Genomic DNA, 15,569 nt, shown 5'->3' with positions numbered 1-15,569 from the left:
TTCTTTGTCTGGCCCATAAAATACTTACGTCTGGCCTCCTTTTGTCAGCTTACAATCTCCAGGGTTTCATCCAGGTTTAGTGTGACATCTCCATGAATTAAAAATAAATCCTACAAAAGTTGCTAGAGGCAACCCTGGAGAGAACGCAATGGGATGCTAATATAAATCATTTTCTTTGATTATTACTTCTCTCATTATTCATTATTAAGAGATTGGAGATGGGAAAATAGGCAGCCCAGCTGACATTGTGAATCATTCCAAAGAATAGAGTTCCTACAATGCAGACAGAGGCCATTTGGTCCATCAAGTGTGCATCGACTCTCCAAAAGAGCCTCTGACCCAGGCCCACATCTCTGTCCTATCCCTATAAATGTGTGCATTTATCGTGGCCAATCCAACTAACCCGCACATCTTTGGACTGTTGGAAGAAACCCGAGCACCTGAAGGAAACCCACGCAGACACAGAGAGAAAGTGAAAACTCCACACACAGACTGTCACCCCAGGTTGGAATTGAACCTGGGTCCCTGGTGCCGTGAGAAAGCAGTGCTAAACACAGTTGGGTAACAAATTGTCTTTTGGATTTTGTAATAACTTTAATTAGGCAATTGAGGTTGGCCTGTTAGAATATGAACTCCCCGATTAAGGGCCGAATTGATGGGCTAATCAGGGAGCCTCTTGCTTTGTACATAACTAGGAGTGTCAGTTCGTCTGGAACTCCTTGTGTAGCCTGCTAACTGAAAGCACTCAGTATGCTGTTGTCAGACTTGTAAATAAAGGGATTTTGGTGAAGGGACTTCTGCTTCTGAGGACTTATTACAGATTTCTAATTGGATTGGGAAGGTGGAGTGTTGTAAAAGTTGATATTTTGGATGAGTGATGGCTGGATGGAGACAGCGGGCAGCTGCAGGCAGGAAACTATGTGATGAGCTCACAGCAATTTATTCAACCAGAATTAACCACCTTACTTTGCCGGTCATTTTGGCACTTTGGGACCTCCAGTGATTTCACATAAAAATCCATCATTGGGATGTAACTTTAGCATATCAAATAGGACCCTGCCTGCCTGTGACAGGCATCTCTCCCTTGCCTGAAAAGTTCCTGGTTAAAATGACAGCATTAGGGAATACGGCAAAAACACAATGTATTAACTACCTGTTCCTTCATGCTACATGGGATGGGCTACAATTGAGTTTGTAATTCTGGATTGCAGCATATCCATCAAAAACTATTTAATTTGTTGAAGCTTTGGAATCATGTTTGTTGTTAAATGTCATCGGCATTTTCTTCATTTGAGAAGAATTAGAAGATAAAATAACAACCTATACAGGAAAGAGACTTTAAGCAGCAGACTTTAATCATGTTTTAATTTCAACATTTGGAACCAGTTAGTTGTTGAACAAAGATTATGTTTACCCGACATTTTGTGAATGTTTATGCAATGTACAACTAAACCCATAAGTGATGAAAGTGAAAAGTTTGAAATAACTATGGATGAAAGGCAGTGTTCTTCAAATGAGTTTATACAAATGCTTTATCTTATTATTTGTAAGTATGTGTGCAGTTTAGAAGTATTGGGGTGATTTATATGCATCATTCCAAGGTATGGAGGAGGAGCTAACTGAGGAAGAACAGTTCATTGCTGTGTTAGATAGCGCAACACAAGGTAATACAACTCAATTGTATCTGTACAAAGGAATAATTTTAAAAATCTATTGCAAAGTGATCAGGCAAATTTTATCTGGAGTTAAGGAGTGCCATCTGCTGCTAGCATCTATCATGTCAGGTTTGGCAACATTTTATAACTTATTGCCACAAGATGGCACTCAAAGAACATCAAATAGACACAATCTTTGTTCAATAGGGTTTGTTTCACCCCTGGATTTTCCAGCTACCACAGATGGCAGGATGTTGGGTCATGACCTCAACATCAGGGGCAGTGGGGATCAGGACACCCCACAGTGTGGGGAGCCCGGTTTCAGAGTACTCGGATGTTGTTTCATAATGGCTCCCCAATCTCAGCGCATTGGGAGATCCCCTGCCTTCCCCCACGGACCAACAACCCCCCATCTTAACAGCAGCATGGTTTCCCCCACCCCTTCCCTGACGCAGGTCGCTGGCATCAGGCCGCTCCACCCCCCCCCACCCCGATGGTTCCCCCGTCATGACCTGTGACTTGCCTCCCCAGGAGGTCAGGAAGGTAAGGGGAGGGGGCACTGCCCCAAGGGACAAAGTGGCAATGCCCAAGGGGCACCTCAGCACTGCCCATGGGCATTGAATAGTGCAAGGGGACAGGGCCAGAGGGGGAGGTGTGGCGTATTGGGGGCCTATGGGAGCGATCAGTGGGAGGGGGTCCCACTGCCACTCCGCAGTCAGGGTCAGTGGCAGAGGGAGGAAAGGGGCTACTCAGGGCTGGCCACTGGGGCATGGAGTGGGGCTGCCTGGTGGGGGTCGGGGGGGGAGGTGTGAGACGGTGGAGAAGGGGGAAGGTTGGGGAGATCAGGACTGCAGGGGAAGGGTGATGGGACAAGAAATTGGGGTTGGTAGAGGGTGGGGGGACATCAGGGCTGGCCCTGAGACATCTGGGAGGCCAGAAATCAGACAGTGGGTGGGGTCGGAGGGGCAGTCTCGAGGGGTTGTGGGGCTGGACAGCAATCGACAGATTGGCGCAAGCTCGCTGGTCCGCTTTGTGCTTTGCTGCCGGCATCTCCAGTGGGAATGGGCCCCAACTCCTGATTTTCAATGTGAATCTCCCTCTGCAGTGCTCAGGTGGGAGAATCATTTTGAAAACCCGGCTTAAAAAAAACCAGTGGGATTTGCTCCAGTTTTTACACGAATTTGGCATTTCAAATTTTTTACAGAAAATCCCAGCCATGGTTGGGAATATCAGGTTTGCAAACCGGTAACAACGACCTCCAAAACCAAAATACGATCCATTATCCAGTTAAATGAGACTCTAAACTGGAAGCACAAAATCATAGCTGCCATTTGGTTTTGACAGGCACCTGAAGTCATTGATCAAACCCCCGCTTTAATAGGCAATCATTTTTCCTTCAGCTTTGTCTTTATCTATTTCTCATGAGTGAGGATCTATAACTGTAACTGGAGTCATCCATATGGAGTTATGCCATGTCAACTGACGGATAACTGGTTCCAAATGTTGTGAAGATATACGCCCTGATTTAAATCTCCCATTGCTACTGGAAAATAAATCACATTTGCAGCATTACATTCTGCATTCCAAATATTTCCAAATGACCATGATTCAAAGTAAATCTGTGGAAATTTTGGATTGCTCATGCTGTAAAGAATTGTTTTAAAAAGGTAGCACTAGTCTTTTATCAAAATTTGAACAGTTAGTAAAATGCTAAACGGTATCGGTATTGTTAGTAAATATATCCATTATAATAACATCAGTGGTCAAATATTGTTTGATCATTGACCAATCTGATCCATCATTACATTAAGGTCCACTTTAATGACAACAGTTGGCACCAATGTTGACAGACAGGTTTTGTTGACTGATGTACATTACAGCGCATTAATATAAATACGTGGGGCCATTAACACAAAATATCTGTCTCAACATTAATGCCCACATTAAATTCTGAATAGATTTCCCCATTCCCTGTAAACTGCCATTATCTACTCAATAGTAAAGAAACTGGACCCAGTTTTTTTTTATTATTTCATGGGATGTGGGTGTCACTGGCTAAGCTACCATTTGTTGCTCATCCCTCAATGCTCTTAAAAAGATGATGGTGAGCTGTCTTCTTGAGCTGCTGCTGCTGCTACAGTGTTCCACAAACATCAGCTCGGAGACCTTTCTTGTTCGTAGTACATATAAATGATTTGGAGGAAAATGTAGCTGGTCTGATTAGTAAGTTCTCTGACGACACTAAAATTGGTGGAGTTGCAGATAGTGAAGAGGATTATCAAAGGATACAGCAAGATATAGACTGGTTGGGGACCTGGACAGAGAAATGGCAGACAGAGTTTAATCCGGACAAGTATGATGCAGTGCATTTTGGAAGGTCCAATGTATGTAGGAATTATACAGTCAATTGTAGAACCCTTAGGAATATTGACAGGCAAAGAGGCCCATGCGTACATGTCCACCGATTACTGAAAGTGACAATGCAGGTGGATAAGGTAGTCAAGAAGGCATACAGCACGCTTGCCTTCAGCGGTTGAGGCACTGAGTATAAAAATTTGCAGGTCATGTTGCAGCTGTACAGAACCTTAGTTAGGTAGGCTTCATTTAGAATATTGTGTACAATACCAGAAGGATGTAGATGATTTGGAGAGGGTATAGAAGAGGTTTACCAGGATGTTGCCTGGTCTGAAGGGTATTAGCTTCTGTTTGTTCTCATTGGAACAATGGAGGTTGGGGGGTTGGTGGTGTGGGGGGTGGGGGGGGGGGGGGGGTGTGGAACCGCGAGTGGGTGGGGGTGATGTGATAAAGGTTTACAAGATTATGAGTGGCATGGATAGAGTGGCTAGTCAGATGCTCTTTCCCAGGATAGAAAAGTCAAGTACTAGTGGACATAAGTTAAGGTGCATGGGGAAAAGTTTAGAAGAGATGTCCGAGGCAAGTTTTCTATACAGAGGATGGTGAATGTCTGGAATGTGCTGTCCGGGGAGGTGATGAGAGAAGGTACAAGAGCGACATTTAAGGGCAACTAGATGAATACATGAATAGGATGGGAATGGAAGGATATGGACTCCATACCTAACTAAAGTTCTGTACAACTGCAGCATGACCTGTAAATTTTTATACTCACTGCCCCAACCACTGAAGGCAAGTGCATACAGTTTTAGGTGAGGCAGACATCATGATTGGCACAGGCTTGGAGGGCCGAAGGGCCTGTTCCTGTGCTGTACAGTTCTTTGTTCTTTGTTCCATGTGGTGTAAGTATAGTCACAGTGCTGTTACGGAGGGGGTCCAGGACTTTGATCCAGCCACAGTGAAGGAATGATGATGTGGTCTGCAGTGGAAATTGCAGATGGTGGTGATGTTATTGTACATCTGCTCCCTTTGCCCTTTTAGATGGTAAAGGTTACAGGTTTGGAAGATGTTGTCAAAGGAGCCTTAACAAGTGGCTGCAGTGCATCTTATAAATGGTATACACTGATGGCTCTGTGTGTCGGTAGAGATGAACAACATAAGCCATAGGAGCAGAAGTAAGCCATTTAGCCCATTGAGTCTTCTCCGCCAATCAATTAAATCTTGACTGCTCTAATGTGATATTCTTCAACTCCACTTTCTTGCCTTATCTCCAGAACCCTTGATTTCCTTACTGAATAAAAATCTGTCTAGACCAGATTCAGTGCAATAAGTACAATTCTCTCTCCTTTTTAAAAACTCTTTTAAAGTCACAGAATGTAAGAACAGTTAAATATTTGCTGAAGCAGAAAGAATATCCTTTTTAGAGAAACCTGTTGTGTTTAAATGAGGAAATCATTCCACCTCTCATCACATGATCATAACAATGCATAAATCTGGGGTGTCACTGAGACCAGAAAATGCTGGAAAAACTCAGCAGGTCCAGCAGTATCAGTGAAGAGTCATGCAAATTCGAAACAATAAATCTGTTTCTCTCTCCACAGATGCTGTCAGATCTGCTGATATTTCCAGCACTTGATTTCTAATTCAGGTTTCCAGCATCCGCAGTATTTTGCCTTTAAGTTAGTGTCACTAAGACCACCTGATTCCAGTTCTTTGATTTGATTTTGATTTATTATTGTCAAATGTATTGAGATACGGTGAAAAGTATTGTTTCTTATTCTCTATACAAACAAAGCATACTGTTCATGGAATACAGAGGCGAGAAGGAAAGGGAGAATGCAGATATAGTGTTACAGTCATAGCTAAGGTGCAGTGAAAGAACAATTTAATACGGTAGGTACTTTCAAAAGTCTGATGGCAGCAGGGAAGAAGCTGTTCTTAAATTCGTTGCTACATGACCTCAGATTTTTATATCTTTTTCCCAGTGGAAGAAGGTGGAACAGAGTATGTCTGGGGTGTGTGATGTCCTTAATTATTCTGGCTGCTTTGCTGAGGCAACGAGAAGTGTAGACAGAGTCAACCCTTTCCCTGCATTAGCTCAACTTCTTAGCCAGCCTTCCACATTCAACCCTCTGTTAACTTGAGGTCATCCAAATTCTGCTGCCCATGTTCCAACTCACACCAGGTTCCTTCACCCATCACTCCTGTGCTAGCTGACCTACATTGCCTAACTGGGAGTCAATGTCCAGATTTCAAACTATTCATCACTTCTTTATCAAGTTCCACCAGGGACTCTCTCCCTTTCAGCCCCCTCGAGCCCTACAACCCTTCAAGAAGTTGCCACTCATCAAATTTTGACCTCTTGAACAAACCCAGTGTTAATCACTCCACTATTACTGACTCTGCCTTCAGCTCCCTCAGCTCTAAGCTCTGGAATTCCCTTCCTACAATTATTTATTTCTCTGCTTCACATTCTTCCTTTAGACAACTGTTAACACTTGCCTCTCTGACCAAAATTTTGGTCATCTGATCTCCGTCATCTTATGTAGCACAGTGTCAAATTTCGCTTTGTGATCCTCCTGTGAAGGACCTTGTGATATTTGATTACATACAAGATGTGATATAAAAAGAAATGAAAAATGAGAAAGTATCTTTGTTCTCTGTTCCAAAACTGGATAGAGTTTCTTACAATAGAACACGGGAATGCAGAAAATAAGAGCAGAGTAGGACATTCAGCCTCTTGAGCCATTCAACTATATGATGGCTGATCTTCTACCTCAACCCCATTTGTTTGCATTATCCCCATGTCTCTCAGTACCTTTAGTACCTAGAAATCTATCTCTGTACTAATATTTTAACATTTAAGACTGTATCGAGGGCCAATGGCAATATAGAATGGTTGGAGTCAGTTAAGGAGCTGAGCTGGATGGAGAAATTGTAGGTAACATACGATAAAAGAATGAACCAGTCATTCAGAGTGAATCCTTTAATATAAATGAAGAAGTGTCTACATATTGTCACAGACATTTTAGAAAATGTTTCCCCAAGGTCACTCATTAGCAATATGTATTTGTATGTGGATTTGTATTTCTGTGACAAATTCCACATGCAGGGCCTCATGAAAGATTCAATTGCCAGCTCAATGGATTTCTTTCATCCTCCAGCCACCTGTGTTTATTGTTGTTTCCCATCATGGTAGCATGCACCTCAAATGCCCCATTGATCCTAGCTGTAATGTTGACAAGCCTAATCCTGATTGATAGCCTGTGGTTTCAGTTCCTCTTTTAGAGAAATCTATTCAACTGGCAGTTGAATCTTTTTTCAATTTGCTACCAACCAAAGGCTTCAAGTGCAATGGAGGAGGATTCAGATTTCAGTTTGCTAGGGAGCGTCAGAAACCTCCAATCAAAGCTGTGTGCCTATGGTGGGGCTGAGAGCACGGCTGTGTAGAATTGAACTCCCCCTCCCCCACCCCCGCATATCTCCTCTCTGTCAGAGGACTTCAAAGGTGTCTGCTCACACCCGTAGTTTCTGACACGGAGAAAGGAAAATCTCTGCTGCAGAATTAAGTACTGTAATGATTTAAAAGCCTGCCAAGTGAGCAGGGGGGTATGGAGATTAAGGTTACCTGGTCATTTCAGAATTTGCTCAGCTGACAGGCAGGAATGCAATATTGATCACAGGGCTGCCTGAAATCACCATGCCAGGAGTGACCTTCAGGCCTGCCAGCGCTAGAAGGAACAGTCTAACTATGGCACCCTATCTCAGTGGAGAGTGTTGAGGTCAACTTCTTGCCCCCAACCCGAGCCCACCCAACCCCACCCCCCCTTCCCTGACCATTGAGGGACCCTTCCTCTGCAGCCTGGCAGGAGCAAAGGGGCAAATGACCACATGGCCTATCTCCTTGAGCCCCTAAGGACCCAAGGTGACCAGGACAGGGTGTCAGTACCAGGGTGTCATTGGGCAATGCACTGCTGGCATTGCCAAAGTGCGTGGCCTGAAGGTTAAGTAGGGAGTCTGAATGGGGGTGGGGGGCCTGACTGGGGGTCTGAGGGGAAAGGGGGTCTGAGTAGGAGGGGTCTGAGAAAAGGGTCAGGTCAAGGCATCCTCATGGCTATGTGATTTGGGGTGTTGGAGATACCCGTTATTATGGGTGGGGGGGAGGATGCTACTGTTTGGTGAGGGGTTGGTGGTGCCTTCCTGGTCAGTGGGGGGCACCATTTAGTTTTTAGGGGGGAGGGGAGCCTGCCTCCGAACATAGAGATTGGGGCGCCTCTTTAAAATGATGACCCAGTCTCAGAACAGCTGGGCTGGCTGGTGGGTTGCTCAAATTTAGCTCATTGTCATCTCTCATGTGGGTGAATCCTACCTGACAAACGTAGACAACCCAAGCAGGGAAACGCTCCCATTTTCCTAACGGAGTGGGAACTTAACCCCAAAACTGGAGAATCGGGCCCAATAGCTTCAGTCTTCCCAAAACTTAATTGGAGGAAGTTTCTGTTCATGCAGTGGAGGATGTTGGATAATCAGTGTGACAATTTAGAAACTGTGCAGGAGTTAATGATGAGCTAGTGCAGTCGAGCTGCATCCCCCATCAGACTCCCTACTCAACTCTTCAGGCCATGTACTTTGGCAATCTTTTTGACCAACCAAATAAACTAAATCAAATTAACTAAGGGACAAAATTAAAAGGGGCAGCTCCCAAAAGGAGGGGAACTGCATGAGGTGAAGGTTATCAACATACCTGGAAACTTCTGATTTTGGATGCTGTCACCAAAAGACAGCATGTAAGTGAGAAGTAGAAGGAAGGCAAAGATAAATCTTTGGCTGATATCTGAGACAACAGCATGTAGCAGAAAAAGAAGCCATTTATGGCCACACTCTGGCCATGAGTTGATAGATAAGAATTGAACCAGTTGATTACAGTCCCATCTAACTGGATGATCGTGGAGATGTGCTGGAGGGTAATATAATGAATTGTATCAAAGGTTGCAGAGAGGTCAAGAAGGATGAGGATTGATGGTTTGTCTGTGTTACAGTCACGTTGAAGAGACCTTGAGGTTCAGTAAGGAGCATCTCTGCCTCTGAACAAGAAGCTCTGGATTCAAGGCCCATTCCAGGACTTGTTGGCCATGCAAGGAATGTTCATGAGGTCATTCAAAGAAATTGATAATCAGCATGTTTATCCTTCCAGTGTTTCCCCGCCATTCCCCAAAGAGAGCAGAGTGTGTGTGAAGATAAGAAACTCACGTAGATTGAAGAGATGTGGGACAAGCTACATCCATTTGGTAAGTATCTTTACAGCAGTGCCCTGATGTCACAGTCACTGGGAATGTTACTGATAGCTTTGATAAGAGCCATTTGGATACAGTGGCAGGGGTGGAAATCTGATTGGAGAGGCTGACATATGGAGTTTTGGGAAATGAGGAATTTAAGGGGTGGCAACACATTCAAGGACTTTGGAGAGGAATGGGGTATTAGAGTGGGATTGTAGCCTGCAAGGACAGAGAGCTCAGGGTTGGTCTTATGGAGATGGTTGATGATGGCAAATCTGAAGGAGAGAGGGACAGAATCTGAAGAGTTAACAATGTCAGTTAACATGGGAGACAGGAAGGGAAGATGTTTAGTAGGAATAGCGTCCAGGAGGTAGAATAGTGGGGATAAGCTAGGAAAGGGCATAATGAGAGACAGGAGAAAAACTAGCAAAAGGTACAAGTTCAGGGCAAGGGTAAGGGAGAGTCTAAAGGGAGTTAGGCTGGCAGCCTCCTGAAAGGGAAGGAAGTGGCTGAGGCAGCTGATTGAATGGTCTCAATTGTGGTGGCAATGAAGTTCCTCATAACTACTTCTTGGCAAAGAGAATGGAGGCTGCAGGGAAGAAATGCTTAAGAAAATGATTTACAGTTGAGAAAAGGAATCAATGATTACCTTTTCATTCCAGGAATAGTGAGCAGTTTTAGCAATCAGGAGTAAGGGCTTTATGTGGTCCAGCTGGATGTGGTGGTGAATGACTAAAGTAATTGGCCATCATATGCATTTAATTCTGTGTTGTTTGGAATTAAGGGAGCAGATATGATATCCACACAGAGGCATTGGTTAGGGTTAAAGAGTATCATGGTTTTAGTGGAATAAGGACATCAAAAGTTGAGGTGAAGGTATAGTTGAAAAGACCAGCAGTTGCAGAAATGTTGTGGTGAACACAAAGGCAATAGCATTGAAATTTTGGGAGTGCAGTTCTAAGTAAATTGAAGAACAATTGAGGCTGGTAACGATGCAGGTAGACATTGGAAGAGGAAGTGGGATGTGGGCACAGAGTAATACAAGGAACTGATCAGAGCTGGCCTTATGGGGGACTTTACATAGGGTGAGAAATTAAAGGAGAATAAAAGGTCAGTGCAATCAGGGAAGAGAGAACTTGATGAATTGAAATGGAATTCACTTAATGGTTCTCAATCACAGCCTTTTTTATTAACTTGCCTGTAAAATATTTCAGCAATCCTCCTTACTTGCCTTGATAATTGAATTTCATAATGTTACATTTATGAGGCAATTATATTTTGGGGCTGTAGCTTTAAATTCAGGGTAAATGAAGTGGGTCATGTGATCTATTCTGTAGCATAGTAATCCTGGATGGTTTGATTGTTAGAGCTCTAAGGAAAATATATCAGTACAATACCAGCAGTCTCTGACTTCATAATGAGTCGTCACTGATGCCTGAATTTTAGGGTCATTGGGCAAGCCTAACTTTTCTTTTGTGATTCATTCAAGGGGTATGAGCTTTGCTGCTAGGTCAGCATTCATTTCCATCCCCAATTGCCCAGAAGAAGGGTTGGTGAACTTCCTTCTTGACCTGCTGTAGTACAAATGGTGTAGGCATGCCACAATGCTGTAAGGAGGGAGTTCTATGATTTTGATCCAGTGACAGTGAAGGAATGATGATATATTTCCAAGTCAGGATGGTGAGTGGCTTGGAGGGAAACTTCTAGGTTGTGGTATTTCTATGTGTGTCCTGTCCTTGTCCTTCTAAATGGTAGTGGTCACGGGCTTGGAAGGTGCTTCTTGAGCAGTCTTGGTGAGTTCATCTTGGTGGAGGGACTGAATGTTTGTGGAAAGGATGCTATTCAAATGGGCTGCTTCATCCTAGATGGTGTTGAGCTTCTTGGGTGTTGTTGGAGCTGCACTCATCCAGGCAAATGGAGAGTGTTCCATCATGCTCCTGACTTGTGCCTTGTAGATTGTGGACAAGCTTTGGGGAGTCAGGAGGTGAGTTACTCACTGCAGAATTCTTAGTGCAGTTAGGTTTCTGGTCAATGGTAACCCCCAGGATCTTGATAGTGGGGATTTCAGTGATGGTAATGCCACTGAATGTCAAGGGGCAATAGTTAGATCTTCTCTTGTTGGAAGTGGTACTTTTGTGGCTTGAGTGTTACCAGCCACTTCTCATTTCAAGCCCGAATATTGTCCAGGTCTTACTATTTTTGGACATGGATTGCTTTGGTATCTGAGGAGTTGCAAATAATGCTGAACATTGTACAGCCATCAGTGAACATCCCCACTTCTGACCTTATGATGGAAGTGTAATGTCCAAACTATGTTAGAGGTTGTGGGTTTTACGCAGAGAAAAGCTGTGGTTTGCATGTGCGGATTCAAAATAACAACAACAGGTTTATTGAAGAGCTGTTCTTTGCACTGCACAGAATATAGGACTGAAAGTAAAAAAGCTGCCTCCAACACCTGAATAATATACCCATCAAATCATGTGATCAGCCCTTAAAGCAACCTGCAACCCTTTTAAATACGTAACAGGAATGAAGCTATTGATGAAGCAGCTGAAGATGATCGAGCCTATGACACTCCCCTGAGGAACTCCTGTAGTGATGTCCTAGAATTAAGATGCCTGGCAACCAACAACTACAACCATCTTCCTTTATGCTAGGTAATGAGGTCAGGAGCTGAATAGCCCTGGACGAACCCAAACTGAGTGTCCGTGAGCAAGTTATTGCTAAGCAAGTGCCACTGAACTGCACTGTTGATGACCCTGATGATGATGATTGAAAATAGACTGATGGGGTGCAAATTGGCCAGATTGGAATTGTCCTGCTTTTTGTGTATAGAACATATCTGAGTAATTTTGCACATTGCTGTGTCGATGCCAGTATGATAGTTGTACTGGAAGAGCTTGGCCAGGGGTGCAGCAGGTTCTGGAACACAAGCTTTCAGTACTATTGCTGAAATTTTATCAGGGCCCAGAGCCTTGGCAGCATTCAGTGCCTTCGTTTGTTTCTTGTTATCACGTGAAGTAAATCAAATTGTCTGAAGACTGACTTCTGTGATGCTGGGAAAACACAGTATCACAGGAACAGCGTTTCCGAAAGCTTATGGGTTTACTATCAGATAAACTTATTGGACTTTAACGTAGTGTTGTGAGACTTCTTACTGTGTTTACCCCAGACCAACGTCAGCATCTCCACATCATGCTGGGGAAATCCAGAGGAGGTTGCGCTGGGCGGGCTAAAGATTTGTGCGAATGCTTCAGGCTGTCTTTTTCACTGCTGTGCTAGGCTCCCCCATCATTGAAGATGGAGATACTTGTGGAGCCTCCTCCTCCAGTGAAATATTTACTTGTTCTTTTAGGGTTTTTTTTTGTTCTTTTAGAGGGTTTTAGTTCAATTGGGCAGCATGGTCAGTGCAGACTTGGAAAGTTGTAATTTTCTTTGTTTTTTTTTGTTCTTGTCCACTACCACTCAAGACCTGGATGTGGCAGGGCTGTAGAGCTTAGATTATTCTTGAATTGTTAGATCTGTTTGAAGTCACCACAGTTAGCACGGAGATAGTGCCACACTATACAATGGACAGTATCCTATTTAAAGATGAGAATTCACAGGGACTGTGCAGTGGTCAGATACTGCCATGGACAGATGTGGCAGGCAGGTTGGTGAGGATGAGGTCAGCTATTTTTTTCCCTCTTGTTATTTCCCTCACTACCTGCCACAGTCCCAGTTTAGCAGCTATGTCCTTTAGGATTGGACAGCTTGGTCTGTGTTGGTGCTAACATGTCAATCTTGGTAATCAACGTTAAAGTCTCCCACCTGGAGATGTTAATTTCACTGGGGGGTGGGGCAGGAGCAATTTCCACGGCTGTTCATTCAGCTCCAATGAGAAACGCGGCTATGTTTGCGGCCAGGTGTCCCTGGAGAGGGAGCACGCAGTGTCCGCGGGCACAGTCGAGGCCTTCCATGCCCATTGGGCACCGCAGGGGCTGAGGTGCCTTATAGACCCCGACAATCACATTTTGATTTAAGTGTCTTAAGTTTCCTTTGTACTTTCTATTTCTGTTCGGGCCGTTCCCCCTCCTTTTGGGGAGCCGCCCCCAAATGTAGTCTGAATGTAGTTTGTTTGTTTACTTAGTTTGACCCGAAAGACACACAGTTTGATTTGAAGTGTCTGAGCCTTCCTAGTAAGTTGACATTTTTTAAGTACTCTCCGTTGCATTGAAAACCTTTTGATCTCTTTTAGTTTCATGGTGTGATGCTTTGAGATAGCCTTTCTTCCACAGCTTGATGGATTTCTACTCATGCTACAGCCGGCTGTGTTTATTGGCCTTTCCCTTTACACTTAATGCATTCCAAATACCTTGATTATTCTGAACTGCAATATTTACAAAGACTCTAAATCTGATTGACAGCTGTGGTTTCTTCAAAGGGAATAAATGGTTTCACCTTTTGGCAGACAACTGAAAGGCTGAGTGGGGGTCTGAGGGAACACTAAGTCCCAATTTGGGGAAATTGCAGCCCACTTATTCGTATCACTGATCTGATCAGGCTCCTCCTCAGATTTAGTGCTGGATTCATCCTCCACAGATTTTGGAACAACTTTGCTTCACTCTTCATCAGCTCTCCCATTGGTTGTGTAGAGTACAGCAGACTACCACAATAAGGGAGACACATTCTGGAGGATATCGCAGTGATCTCCCTCTGCAGTTCTGGCAACAAAATCCCATTTTGCGCAGTCTTATTGCCCTCTCAATGATTTCCTTTGTTTGTAGCTCTCCTCAGGGAGTGTCATCAGCCATCTTTTGAGCGGAATGTCTGCGTCACCTAGCAGCCAGCCATCCCATTGCACTGGGGCTTTGAAGAGACCTGGAAGCGATTAAAGGTGTATGCATCATGGCAGCTTCCACGATATCATGCATAAAACTGCAAAATCGTGGTGGGCACGTGTGTAGGGAGAAAATGCCTATGTTCTTGGAAATTCGCTGTTGCTGCAATATCTCTGGCTCACTCTGCCTGGCTGGCCATATTCATCTTCTACTGAATGAACATGTTCACCTTCGGAACAGTGTGCCTGTCACTAGTTTGAGGCAGCTGTGCACTGTGATTGTGACATTCCACAGATGTCCGGAAAGAACCTAAGGCATAAAAGTTCAGGGCAACTGTCACCTTCAGAGCCACTGGCACAGGGTGATCATCGACAGTTTGAGGCTATCTCGGGCCAATCATACAGAGGTGACTTTTTTTTTGAAGAGGTGGAACCTTCTTCAGCATTATACTTCTGTCTTGTCCAGGTAGCCTGTATACTATATATAATTGAACTGTAAAAGAATTAAAGGTTATGGTGAGCAGATGGGTAAATGAAGCTGGGTCCACAAAAAGATCAGCCATGATCTTATTAAATGGCAGAGCAGGCTTGAGGAGCCAAATGGCCTCCTCCTGTTCCTAGTTCTCATGTTCTAATATTGCCACCTTCTCAAGACCCATCTCCATTGCAAGGCTGGTTGATCTTTGGCCCCCTTCTGGCTATGCCTCTTGGTCCTGAGGCCTGTCACCAACTGACGTCCTCTCCCTTCTTCCCCTCTCTCCTTAATCTGAGGAACGCACCATACCCATGTCAAACATTATGTTTGCACAGATTGAACAATGAAGAGGCCTATCTGCAGAAAGCCTCTGCAAAGATTTTAACCTCCTGAAATTATCTAAATTACCAAAATGATTCAAAAATGAGCTATAATCTAAACACTCATAATTCACTTTAATACTAACTGTTTAGCTCTCCATTCCTTCTGGGAAGTCCCAACCCGGATCTGATTCAGGTCTCAGTCTTCAAATGATATTAGAGGCATTAGGTTATGAACAGTTCTGCTGTAAACTGTTCATTTATTTCAAAGTGAAAGAGAGTTGTAGTTGAGAATAACTAGTCAGCATTTCTACCTGGATGTAAGGTTAATATGTTTCACATCGCCATAGACAGGAGGGCAGAGGAGGCTGTATTTGCAATCAGGTTACAGATGCCCCTACAGATAAGGGAATTTCACAGTAACTTCAATGCAGTGATAATGTAAGCCTTACTTGTGACTAATAAATACACTTTATAAACTTTCAATCCATGATGATCACAGACAGACAGCAGGTTTTGTGTGGTCAGCACAGTGTAGAGGCTGTTTGGCTTTGTGAGCTATTGGAATTGGATGTGAGACAGAGATGGTCTCTGGATGAAGAGGCACATCCAGCTGCTACCTAAGATCTCTGGGAGATTGGTCCTGGTGTTTCTGAGGAAGAAGAATCATTG

This window comes from Carcharhinus amblyrhynchos, chromosome 8 (genome assembly GCF_965287045.1).
Source record: "Carcharhinus amblyrhynchos chromosome 8, sCarAmb.v2.hapA, whole genome shotgun sequence".
Taxonomy (NCBI): Eukaryota; Metazoa; Chordata; class Chondrichthyes; order Carcharhiniformes; family Carcharhinidae; genus Carcharhinus; species Carcharhinus amblyrhynchos.
The sequence above is the reverse complement of the archived record's forward strand: the minus strand, read 5'-3'. Positions refer to the sequence as shown.